Raw genomic sequence first — 13,647 nt, 5'->3', positions numbered from 1 at the left:
TTAGCCTGCAAGTTGTTGAATGTTTTCAACTCCCACAGCAGTTAGTACATTCTAGGAATCAGGCCATTTCAATACTCTCTTGGCTTATGAATTTGTTTGCACTTTCCTTCTGCTTTGTACATGTGCCACACAAAATATATTTTGAGTTAGTCTTTGTATAAAATCTAGCAATAAGTTTGATATATTTAGTGACATGCTTTTAATGAGTCTCCTCAACAGGACTTGCAGCATTTTGGGGTTCCTGTTTGCTCTCACAAAATTAATTTAAAATAATTGCATTGCATATCGCATAGTTTGTATTTGCCTACTTAACTGCCCATTTTGCACATCAGAATGCACTTCTGAATATTACAGGCACAATTAATGAGACTCATTACAAATTTAACCCATATGCTTTAAATGTGTTTGGTTTTGTTGGTGAAGTTGTGAAACTTATAGCCATGTAGCAAAAGAATGAAGGCATAATACTTAAATATTTATGAAAAAGCTAATTTTGTTAACTTCTTTTTAGTTCTGCAACCTCCATTAATATGTTGTTGCTTTTCCTTTGATTTCTTTTATTTAATATGTGAGAAAATTCTGCAACCTCTGTTTTTATTAGAAATCTAAGCAAAGCATAGATTTGTCAAGCAGCACAATAAAGTACTCATGGGACCTTTTTATTTCCTGTGCTGCTGCCAGAGAAATGTTTGTAGTATTTTGAAAAATAACCATAATAATTCAGAACGTTATAAATAAACCTGTGCCAAATTAAATCTGAGTATATCAAAAAACATGCTTAATTGGAAATAGTTTAATTTATTTGTATCATTTTAACAATATTAAACTCTATACTTCAATTTTAAATGGAAATGATTCTAGCTATACATTAGCTGTCAGAAAAAACAACATGATGAACAAATGAGACACAAAAATATAAAAGTAAGTATCCCTGGGAATGTCTATCTAGGATTACTTCTGTTAATCTTGCATATATGAGTAAAACTAGCAAGATTTGGATCTTTAGTTTTATGTTGATCTCTTGTGCTATAAGAAAATAGCTATCAAGAAAAAGGGTGAAGTATAGAAATAAGCTGAATCCTAATTGGAAAACATAAAAGAAACACAAGTTGCATAACATTAATGGAAATGATGTTAGTGCTTTGGTAGGAAAATATATCTTTTTCTTTTTAAAGTGGTTTGCCCTGTGTAACCAATACCTGCATGGAGCCAATTATTTAAGGCTAGACTGTACATTCCTCTATCAAGGTAACTGGAAGTTAATCACATCTAGTCTGTACTAGATGATCCATTAGAGAAGTTTCCAACAGACATTTTTACGTTTCCTAAGTGGTGAAAAAACATTTTTGCTTTTCACTGTGTTATTCTTTGTTTTCATGTAACAAATTCTTCATAAACTATAGAATCACCTGTAGTACTTACTTCAAGGCTATATACTTAATGTTTTACAAAATCAAACCTATGTAAATGAATTAACAAAGTAATTGTATTTTTATCTTAGTTTTTACTCTAACAAGAATTGAATGAAAGTGACTGACTTAGCACAGTGTGAGCCAGGGAATAATCTCACTCTTAATGTCACAATTTAATACACTGTTTCTTCTTAAGAAAATCTGTGAATAATGAAGCACAGGTGCACTACATTTTTCTAACAGCTTCTAAAAGAGCCGTTAGCTAAAACCCAGAAACTAAAGAGCTGCATTTTTTATCCATTATCCAAAGCAATTGTGGAAATGTTAGGAAGACAGTGAGAAAATGACCGTGTATGATAACATAACCACACCTTTAAAGTTGATAGAAAAATTAAAATGACTTATTTAGCAGAGATAAATTGAATGTGAATTAACAAAACATGAGTTCAATTCTCCTCTGTCTTCTAGTGGTTTCACACTAATGTAACATCACTGCAGTCACTCATGATTTATACCAGAGTGAAAGCAGAACCAGGCCCATTGACTTGAATGTGAGCAGATTTGAGCCCCAATAATCTTGTTGTAGTTTTGTCATCTAATTTATTCATATTAACTAGGTAAATTTTATCTTTACCTGCACAGATTGAATTTGACTACAAATGCTGGGCATAATCCTTATATCTGAAATCAATTCTGCTCTGTTACTAACCCAATATCGTGTAGAGCAGCCTCAAAGCTTCAAACTGCACCAACTGGTAGTGGCCCCCAAGGGCCATTATAACAACTGGGGATTACCAGAGAACACTGCATTCTAAACACACCATTGGCATCTCCCTAAAGAGGCACAGAACCAGAATTTTAGCTTGCTGGTTCACACCAACTTTCCGCCCTTTTCTGATGTTAGAATGATGAAAAGAGGCTAGAACAGAGCAAAGGAATTGCTCTGTTTTGTTGTTGTTGTTGTTGTTGTTGTTTTGTTTCTTGTTAAAATGATTATAATCATATATTTTTTTGAAAATGTGTGAGACTGAAGTTTTTATTACCATTTTTCAAAGTGTTTGGTCACAGCTGATTTTTTTTTCATTTATTTCAAAACCTGAGAACCTTTATGTTTTCAGGGTTTGATTTATGTTATTTTAAACTAAGTCATAGTTGTCTGTGTTGAAGCAGATCTTTCGGGTCTCTGACTTTATTGGGTTATTTTTCCTTGGGCTTGCCAAACATGCTAACTCTGCCAATGAGTAATATGTTTCTGTGGCTTATATGAGTCTTGCACCTTTTTTGTTTTGTTTTGTGAATCGTGGCTGTGCATATCATCTTCTAGTTGGTGGTTATTTATCTGTAATAATAAAATATATAGATACTTTATATATGAAAAATGCTGTACATATTATCAAAAAGGCATATGGCTGACTTTTCAACATGACCAGTACATGCCAAATGGGATGCATAAGTGTATTCTGAGTCTGAAATGTGTTGGGATTTTCCATTTGGCTTATCCAGAACATCTCATCCAGTTCTGGGAGAACATTTCATCTAGTTCTCTGGGAGCCCAAAAAACTCAGTTCAATTCCAGCTCATCACTCAGGTTACTTTATTAGACATGTAACAAATCCATGCTCATGCTGGCCAGGACCAGATGTAAGGGGTTTAGTTTCATGGTGATACCACAATCCCAATTATGTTACACACCACACAGTTTATATACATTTTTCCTAACTACTAACATCTGAATTTCTTGAATCTAATTGGTTTGGACATTGTATGGATCATGTAGGAACCAGTTGTTTATGTCCTTCCCTTATCTGCATTTCAAGTTTATCAATTATCCCACTTATCTCAACTAGATCTGGAGATACTGTCTCCAGGACAGTCTGTCACACCCTTGTTTACAGATTCACTCAAATCATATGGCCTGTCCACCTTTGTTTACAGTTTAACCTTTCACTCAAATTTTACTTATGTCCAGCAAGATCTATGCCTACAAAATGGCACCCAATGGCTTTAGAACTCTACCAGAATGACTATGCAAACAATATAAACTCTGCTTCCACAGGCATGCCAGCCCACGACTTCTTCCTACCCATCTACTCTCCAAATTGAACAAGATTTTAGCAGTAGGAATAGACCTGACTAGGCAGATTAAAGAGATGTAAAAAAAAAAAAAGTGGTGACAAATTTGTCAAGAGCCTGGACAGGAGGGGGAAGGAGAATAGGTAAATATGGTTGTCTGCCTACATTTGTACAGTGGCTATATAGTCTTGTGTTTGCCTACTACCAATGTAAAATCTACTTTCCAAATAAACTCTGTTTTACCAAAGGAAACTATAAATATTCAATTCCTATAAATATTCATTGACCGTAACAATTATGTACAAAAAGAGGGAAATTCAGTGAAAAATGAAATGGTTCACAATTGTTCTATAGATAAGATAAACATTTAAAAGTCCTTCAATATATAAAGCTAAAACACCGCATGCAAATATACTGGAACTCCCTTCCACCCCCCCCGCCCTTTTGTTGAGGGATTTATGTTTTTAGAGGAAGTCTTTGTTTTAATAGTTTCTATTTCCCTTAGCATATTACAAATTGGCATCACTTAGTTTTTCCTCATCATGCAATTAGTACCTCACTTAAATTAATGTTTGAAGAAGACAGATGATTTTTCCTATTTAGGAAACTTTAAAAGAAAATGTATTAAACTGTTCCCTTTTAATAATATGCATAACCAGTTCTTGTCTTCTAGCAATTCTTTACCATGTATGCGATTTGGAAACAGAAAAGGAATCTGTGATGAGCTCTAAATCAGCTCTGTTGAAAATGTTAGAAAGTACTTTGAAGAGCCATAATATGCATAGCAATTTACTGCAATTGATGTGCTTTGCAAACAAATAATGACTCTGTGATGAACTGCAAATGAGTTGCCTACTATCAACATTTTGAATTCTATTCACAAAATATTTATGGTATTAAAACATCCCTCATATTATGGTAAGCTGGGGAAATGTTTTTGAAAACTGATTGGTACATCAAGATCTCACTTTCTTCCTGTAAAACTATCTTCCAGAAGTTATCTCTGGTCTCTTGGGTTGTGGAGCAAGCCAACTTCATACCACCACTCAGTATCTTATCTCTGTTTTCCGTCTTTCCACCCTCTCTCTCCCACAAACACCCATATACCTCATGCTGGAGACTACCCAAGTTAACTGAAGTCCTAGTATCATAAAGGTCTGTATAGCCTCTTAGTAGAGGCCCATTTCCTGGAGGGCTTCAATCTTGAAGACAGTGAAAACTTTAGCTTCATATACTCATTTGTTTTGGTGGAAAGAGCAGTGGGAAACTTTGACTCAGCAAATACTTCTTTACTTCCTGGCTGAACTGTGGAGCAACCCAGAGACCCATACTCCTTGGGTCACACAGACTTTTAAAAATTCTTTCCTTGCCTGATTGGGGGCAATCAGACAGAGATCAAACTCCCACTTCTGCACCCTTCAAGCTGGTATCACTAAGTGTTATTTCCATGAGTCTGGCTGGCTTCAACTTACCTGGTAGAATCTGTAACTGCTCCTGAGAGTTTTACAGCTACTACTGAGAAAGAAATACCCCTCCAGAACAGAGATCAGCCTCCATGGCTGGACAGTCAGTTATGGTATTGAAAAGACAATCACAGACCTATGTAGAAATACTACTTTACTTTCTCCAAGCTTCAGATCCTCTATCTGGTAGGCTGAAGCTTCCACTTCCATTTTTCATGTAACCAGGAAAAACAAGGATTTTAGCATATTTGTTAGGGGTCTCTCTTACTTGAGTTATTTTAAAATAAATGCATAGTTAGCAAAGGCATAATGTAAAAGGAGCAACCATCAATCCAATGTACAGTTACAAGGATGGCAAATGTCCAGTATCCTGCACTGGTGTGTGGTGGCCTTTTACACCTTTGACTCCGATGAGGGAGTGCTTCATTTGGCATTATTTTCATTCTGCATAGGCTTCTGTCATTCATAGACATCATCCCTGCTTGATCAAATAGAGTAGGGATCCCTAAAGAAATGGACCCTGCATAGTAATGGACCTGAGCATTCACACAGGGAAGGAAGAAAATGAGCCACTACCTCTGCTACGAAAAAGAGCACTGATCGGATCCCTTCCCACCTGAGACATGCAGGAGGAAACTGACCCTTCCTGAGGAACACTTAATGTTGTCTGGGAAGCGATAATAAAGGGACTAATAACTGGGAGAAATGTAGTTAAGTCTTTATGGCAGGATATCCAGTGGTAAAAACACACCTTTTTGGTGGTAAATGCCCAATCAACACAAGGCAGTATAGTTTTACCATGAGGTAAGCGAGGGCATGGTCAACCATTGGCATGGGGTATAGTGTCAGCATGTCTCCTTGCTATCTTGCAGTAAAAACTACAGATGCCTTGTCTCGTCCAGGATTTTACAGTAAGATAACTATCACACACTAGTTATTGGGCTGTAAAAAAATCACTTTTTTACCTAATAGTGAAAACAAATCCACAGAAGTGGTGCACTTAACTGAAATAGCAAGGGGCAGAGGTGGTATTTCTGTCCACTCCATCTACTTTAAGAAGGAGAAATGTAAGGCTAAGGCCTTCTGTCAAAAAATAGCACAGCTTTCTAGTGATCCCTGCCAATATGATAACAGGCAGGGAGTTCTGGAGAAGAAAGCATGCTTAGTAGTAGGCAGCTGGGGAAGACAAGGATGAAGCATATTGAAGGCAATAGAATGACTCTTGTTAATTTCAGATTGAGATAAATCAATGAATGGAATTTTAGAGGAAGTCATATTTCATTTTTTTTGTTAAGAACTGGGTGCTCTTTTGATAAATTATGTAGACATAGATTATGTAGAGTATTTGTCCACAGGCGAGTGGGGCTTGTGTTAAAATATTAATGGGCTAGATGTGCCCTGCCACCAGGTGAGTATGCATTGGGGAGCACAGAAGGATGTAAAGGACCCTTTGCCACTTTGCATGCTCATAAACATCTAATCATAACTGCAGTCCTTAAATTCCCCTGCATGCAAGGGCTATGCCAGAGGGGAGGGATAGCTCAATGGTTTGAGCATTGGCCTGCTAAACCCAGGGTTGTGAATTCAATCCTTGAGGGGGCCACTTAGGCATCTGGGGCAAAATCAGTGCTTGGTCCTGCTAGTGAAAGCACAGGGCTGCACTCGATGACCTTTCAGGATAACTTCCGGTTCTAGGAGATAGGATATCTCCATATATTATTATTAAGCACTACTGGTGACAACATCATTCCACCAAGACCAGAAATGGACAGGAAGGAGGGTGACCTGTCCTGCAGAAAGCACACTCTACACCTTTTAAAGGGGTGGTACAGTGTCCATATTTCCTTATTTTGATGAACAATGCCTAGGAAGTGTAATCAACCAAACGTGTGGTAAGGCAAGAAGCGTTGAGTGATATTAGTATCTGAAGTAAAAATAGCTGTGGGCTCAAGCACTGGCAGTGATAACCGCATCCTGCAGAGAGGAAGACCAGAAGTGCACTTGTTTTTCATATTAGAGAGAGAGAGAAATGTACAAATACCTAGGAGCAATAAAGCCTGAACCTTTATTTATTTTGTAACCACATTCAGATTCACTTGTAGAGCTAAGGTAAGTAGATATTAAGCCTCTCTTCTAAGAAAAAGAATAGATTCAAGTAAATAAAGAGAAAAAGAAAGTCTGTGGCTTCAGTAGTAGTTTATTAATGTATTTATTATTTGGATTTATAAAATATATAAAAAGCACCTATCCAAGGCTCCAGATGCCTTTGTCATATACACAAGCACAGTAATACTACAACAGAAAATTAAATAAAGCTAATTCCCAAAAATCAGGAACGGAGGGAAAAAACACTTGACCCACAAATCGTCAATGTACTCCTCATTCCCCAAAAGTGTGAGAAAAGAGATCAACTGCTCAGTGTCCTAAAGTCAACAGTATAACAGGTAACAACGTTCAAATGAAACATTTTCTCCTGGGGAAAATGGGATTTCATTAAAATCCGATTTTTCCACCAGAAAATACTTGATTTTGATGGCATATACCATGAGGAAAATCTAAATGAAACACTGTTTCTGGTCAGTTTGATATTAATTTCTGTGTTTGCCAGAGCCATTATGGTGCCTCCTGGGAATTTTAGTTCCAGGTCCCTGATGTCCCCAAGCTTGCCTGCAGGGTTTTTGATCAACTGTAATCAACAAATATGGGCTTTTGGTACAAGGAAGAAAGTAAGTTCCAAAACTGAGAGTCCTCCAAGAGCATGCTGTCTCAGTAGCTCCCTTTCTCTTAAAGTTAAAGGTTCTGGTTGAGATACCTGCGTGATCTCAACTGCAGCAATATCTATGTTCTATGAAATAGGCAGGCGCCAAGATACTTAGAACTTCATAGATCAAAATGAACACCTTCAACTTAACAGGTAGCCCATGCAAAGCAGGGAATATGGATATCATTGAAGAAGTGAGTCACCACAGTTTGCACTAGCCTGTTTTCATGCTGTTTTAAGATGCAACACCATGGAGGTCCTGGAGGCCACATTTAGGCTGCTAGTTAAGAGATTTAAGTCCAGGAGTTTATGGTAGCATTCTCTGACATGTTTCCAGTTCCATACACAGTGCCAATAAGATAGGCAGAACTGCAGGGTCTCAGTGTGTGGGTGAGATGATGGTGTTTGGAGGAGGGATTTAGGTTTATTAGGAACTGAGGAACCTTTTGGAAAAGGAGGAGCTTATATAGAAAAGATGGGCTCTGCCTAAACCAAAATGGAACCAGATTGCTGGCATGTAAAATTAAAAAGGTCATAGAGGAGATCTTAAACTAAGGGCTGAGGGATAGCTGACAGGTATGGAGGAGCACACAGTTCAGACAGAGGCAACCCTTAGAGGAGGATTTATTAAAAGGGTTTGTCTATATCCTACTAAAGAGGAGAGATAGAAGTTGATAAAGTACAGGTAGGAACTGAAGAGAAACAGTCAAATGAAAAGCAGTCTTATTCAATTACATTACATGAAGAGAGACAACTTAATATTGAAAGTGCCTGCATACAAATGCTAGAAGTCTAAGTACTAAGATGAGTGAACTTGAGTGCCTAAATGAGGATATTGATATAATAGGCATCACAGAAACTTGGTGGAACAATGATAATCAATGGGACATAATGTAATTAAATTTAACATCCTTGTGGGGTGGGGGAAATACCAAAGAGACCCACCCCAGAAGCATTGAATTTCAAAAAGGGAATTACACAAAACTGAGGAAGCTAGTTGAGGGGAAATTAAAAGGAACTGCCTATAAGCTGCTTGGAAGCTTTTATAAACACCACAATAGAGGCTCATACAAATGTATACTCACCCCGCCCTCCCAACCAAAAAAAAAATTTTAGATGCCACCATAGCTAAACAACAGAGTAAAAAAAGGGCAATTGGAGACAAAAAGGCTTCCTTTATATTTTGGAAGTCAAATCCTAGTGAGGAAAATAGAAGGGAACATAAACTCTGGCAAGTCTAGTGTAAACGTATAATTAGGCAGGCAAAAAAAAAAAAGAATTTGAAGAGCAGCTAGCAAAATACAAAAAATTAGCACATATTTGTTAAGTACATCAGAAGCAGGAAGTCTGCCAAATAATCAGTGGGGCCACTAGACAATCAAGGTGATAAATGAGAACTCAAAGAAGACAAGGCTGTTGTAGAAAAGCTAAATTAATTGTTTGCATCAGTTTTCTTTGCAAAGGATGTGAGGGAGATTCCCACGCCTGAGCTTCAGAGGGAATAAACGGAACAGGGCAATTGTTGAGTGACCCATCTCCTGTGACAAATCTAAGTAACTGAGCCAGACTTGAGGTGTAAATAGAGAAGGTTTTGGAATAAATTGATAAATTAAACAGTAATAAGTCACCCAGGATCAGGTGGTATTCACCCAAGGGCTATGAAGGAAGTAAAATATGAAATTGCAGTCCTACTAACTGTGGTATGTAACCTATCATTTAAATCAGCCTCTATCCCTGGTGAGTGGAGGACAGCTACTGAAATACTGACTTTTAAAAAAGGCTCCAGAGGCAATCCTGGCAATAACAGGCTGAACTTCAGTACCAGGCAAATTGGTTAAAACTATAGTAAAGAACAGAATTATCAGACACATATATGAAGATGATATACTGGGGAAGAGTGAACACAGCCTTTGTAAAGGGAGACCACACATCACCAATCTATTAGAATTTTTGAGGGGGGTCAAATAACAGGTGAACAAGGTCCTTTAAGCAAAGTAAGAAGTCATGGGATAAGAGGGAAGGTCCTCTCATGGATTAATGACTTTAAGCGATAGGAAAGAAAGGGTCGGAACACATTATCAGTTTTCACAGTGCAGAGAGGTAAATGCAGTCTCCCCAAAAAAAATTTGTACTCGGACCAGTGCTGTTCCACATATTCATAAATGATCTGGAAAAGGGGGTAAACAATGATGTGGCAAAGTTTGCAGATGATACTAAATTACTCAAGATAGTTAAGTCCAAAACTGACTGCCAAGGGTTACAAAGAGATCTCATTAAATTGTGTGACTGGGCAAGAAAATGGCAGATGAAATTCAGTGTTGATAAATGCAAAGTAATACATAATCCCAACTGTACATAAAAAAGGATGGGGTCTAAATTAGCTGGTACCACACAAGAAAGACATCTTGGAATCATTGGGGATAGTTCCCTGAAAATGTCCACTCAATGAGCAACGGCAGTCAAAAAAGTGAACAGAATGTTGGGAATCATTAAGAAAGGGATAGATAAGAAGACAGAAAATTTCACAATGCCACTATATAAATCCATGGTACGCCCACACCTTGCATACTGCATGCAGTTCTAGTTGCCTCATCTCAAAGATATATTAGAATTGTAAAAAGTCCAGAGAGGGCAACAAAAATGATTAGGAGGAGAAATTAAACAGACTGGGACTGTTCAGTTTTGAAAAGAGACTTTGGGATATGAGAGAGGTCTATAAAATCATGACTAGTGTGGAGAAAGTGAATGCAAGATCAAACTGTGGAACTAGTTTCCCAGGGATGTTGTGAACGCCAAAAGTATAATTGGGTTCAAAGAAGATTTAGAGAAGTTCATGGAGGATAGGTCTGTCAATGACTATTAACCAAGATGGTCAGGAACACAACCCCATGCTCTGTGTGTCCCTAAACCTCTGACTGCTGTAAACTGGGACTGGATGACAGAGGATGGATCACCTGATAAATTGCCCTGTTCTGTTCATCCCCTCTGAAGAATCTGGCCTGGCCACTGTTGGAAAACAGGATCCTTGGCTAGATAAACCATTAGTCTGACCCAATATAGCCATTCTTATGTTCTTACCATGTACACAGCATCACACTACTCTAATCTCAAGGTGTTGAAGGCATGGATCACAATAGTTATCTTTAGTTGCTTCATTTAAAATCTTGTTAACCAAAAACAAACACCAAAACAATTAATACTTCTTTTTAAACAAAAAGCTGATAGAACTGAGTAACACAGGAAAAGATCTGAAAATGATCAAACAAACATGGTGAGTTGTGTTTATTAAAGCTGAACTATGCTTCTAAATTACTGACATAGTTTGCTGTAATGTTAAGAAAAAAAAATTACATCACTCAGTTTAATATTCCTGTCAAATGCTTAAAATTCTCACCTAGCGTTTCCTAATTAGAAGCCTGATCCAAGTAAACATGAGACTTTTCATTGACTTCAACACACTTTGTATCAAGCTTTTCTCCTGCCCTGCCCTTGTACTATGTAACATTAATACATAGCACAAATTCTCATGATTACAGTGTTTAACTGACACACAAACTTTTAAATATAGTCCCCCCTCTCCTCCCCCCCAGGCAAAATTATACATGAACACAGATTAGAACAGCATTTCTCAAATGCGGCCACCGTGGCTGCATGCAGCCACTGGGGGCTTTTCTTGTGGCCACAGCATCCTGGGTGCTGGTTGGGGGGATGGGGGCAAAGCAGCAGCTCCTCCCCTGGGGCTGCAAGGAAGGTTGGGCCCTGCGCCCCTATTGAGTCACAAATGCTGGAGGAGCAGACAGCCAGTGTGAGTTCTCCACCTTCACAGGGGCAGTGGGGCTCACCTTCCAGCTTCAGCCTTGGGGTGGTAAGCTCTGGCCACTGAGCTCTGGGCTTTGGCTGCATAGTGGCAAGCTCTGGCCACTGGACTTTGTGCTCTGGCCGCTGGGCTTCGGGCTCACCCCCCTCCCCTTATTTCCCTTGGTCCCACTACTGCCCCAGACCCTTATCCATCCACCCCATTGCCCCTGGCCAGCACTGCCTCCCTACCCACCTCCACAGCCAAGGCTTATTTGTGTCCCAGATTGCCAGGGCTGAGAAAGTCTGCTGTGAAAAGTGATATTTGTATGTTTGTTAATGTCACTTTTCACTGCCTTCCAGCTAGCTAGTAAGTCTGCTGTGAAAAGCGATATTAAGAAAAAAACCTGCAACCAAAAAAGCCTAAGAAACAACAACAAAAGACAAGAACATTTTTGTGTTTCTATTTTGTTTAGGTCCAGTAAAGAACAGAGACAAGTATACATTATTATTATTATTATTATTGAGTCTGCAAAAAAAACAACAACACCCTACATAAATAAATGACTATGATTTGGACATGTGTATGTGCGTATTTATTTGTTTTTCCTAAAGTTAATTAACTATTTTAGGAAAAATGGTCAAAGCAGCCACCAGTAAGAGTTGGTGGCCACACTCTGAGGCCACCAAAAAATGTGTTATGAGAACCTCTGGATTAGAACAAGAAAGATACATAGTACTTGTGCTTAGCATTTCCTGGTTTTGCAAATATTTAGCGCTCTCTCTGCCTATAATCTCTTTCTTAGTGAAAGCTAGGGGTCAAATCTCAGGTATCAGGCAATCAGATGTCTGTAATTCTATGCTCTTCAATGCATCATGTCACAATTACCTTCTAAATTTAGAACCCGCTGATATCACTGCATGGCACAGAAGATGATGCCTTGAGCATATTTAAATAATAACCTTAGGGAGAAAATGGATGTGAGAGAAATTTCAAATAAATAAGGAGAGAGGGTCTTTTTAGAAGCAGCAACAGCAAAAATGCTTTCTCCATTTTAATTCTAAAAGATAAAATATGGCATTTGTTCAAAAAAAGTTACTGTAGTATATGGGCATTCTTATTGCCAAAAGCTGTGGATTATAGTTAGAGCTGGGCTATTCGTGGGAAAGATTATTCCTAAACGTTTTGTCAAATTTTTGAAACAAATTTCAATTCTCCATGTTTGCATTCCTTTGTTAATAGCTTTTCATGAACATTCCTGCAAATTAAGTTTTGTTTGTACAAATGGTCAAGGAAAAACACATTTTGGTCCGAATCCAATTTTTTTATGACTAATCAAAATATAGTAGTAAGTGGTAGTACAAATAGTTTATTAGCCATCTAAGGTAAGACTTCTAAATTAAATGTTAGCACTATGTAGCAGAGCAGCAGCCACCCACCTCGGTGCACATGGAAGTATATAAAGAGAGATGCTCTAGTTCACCACAGGTTACCGGGCGGTATACAGGAAATTACTGGATGAATTTCTGCAATCTGTATTATGCAGGAGGTCAGACTAGATGATCATATCAGTACCGTCTGGTCTTAAAACTTGAGAATAATTGACTGATTTCACAACATCCTGTTTCTTCGGCAGTTTACTCCTCGTTAGCATCAGTTCCAGTGTATTCTGATCTGACCTGATTTGAAGTTAGGCATATTATGCTTCCTTTTTCACAGCAGAATGCAAATATTAATGAAATTCAAATTCACTGCAATTTTCCCATGCAAAATATATAAGAAAAAAGGGGATAATTTAATAGGGCCACTTTTCTCAGGCATTTTCTGTTCTTACGTATATATGAACATGCAGGTGAATTCAACTCTTATGTACTCATGTTACAAAAAACAGAGAGAGACACCAACAAAGCTACAGCTACACTGCATACAAAAAAATGAAGACATTTGGGGGAGAAAGGGAAAATAGATATTTTCTCTGTAGCAGATCGCTGCTGCTGCAGCAGTAACAGAAGTGCCACGGTGTGGTGATTTAACTGTGCTGGTGATGCCCATTTTAGAACTTACCCTGGTGCCTGCATTGGACTAAAAAGGATCATTTGGCACAGCCTTTCCTCCCATCCGTTCTCTTCTCCCACTGAGAGT

At 38.1% G+C, this 13,647-nt stretch overlaps 1 protein-coding gene across 2 annotated transcripts in view; it reads left to right on the top strand.

The window, feature by feature from the left end:
* The window catches only part of PRKG1 (protein kinase cGMP-dependent 1), an 895,613-nt gene that overhangs the window by 637,343 nt on the left and 244,623 nt on the right, over positions 1–13,647 (top strand). The gene's annotated exons all lie outside the window — the stretch shown is intronic.

The sequence above is a fragment of the Trachemys scripta genome, chromosome 7 (genome assembly GCF_013100865.1).
Source record: "Trachemys scripta elegans isolate TJP31775 chromosome 7, CAS_Tse_1.0, whole genome shotgun sequence".
NCBI lineage: Eukaryota > Metazoa > Chordata > Testudines > Emydidae > Trachemys > Trachemys scripta.
The sequence above is the reverse complement of the archived record's forward strand: the minus strand, read 5'-3'. Positions and strand labels throughout refer to the sequence as shown.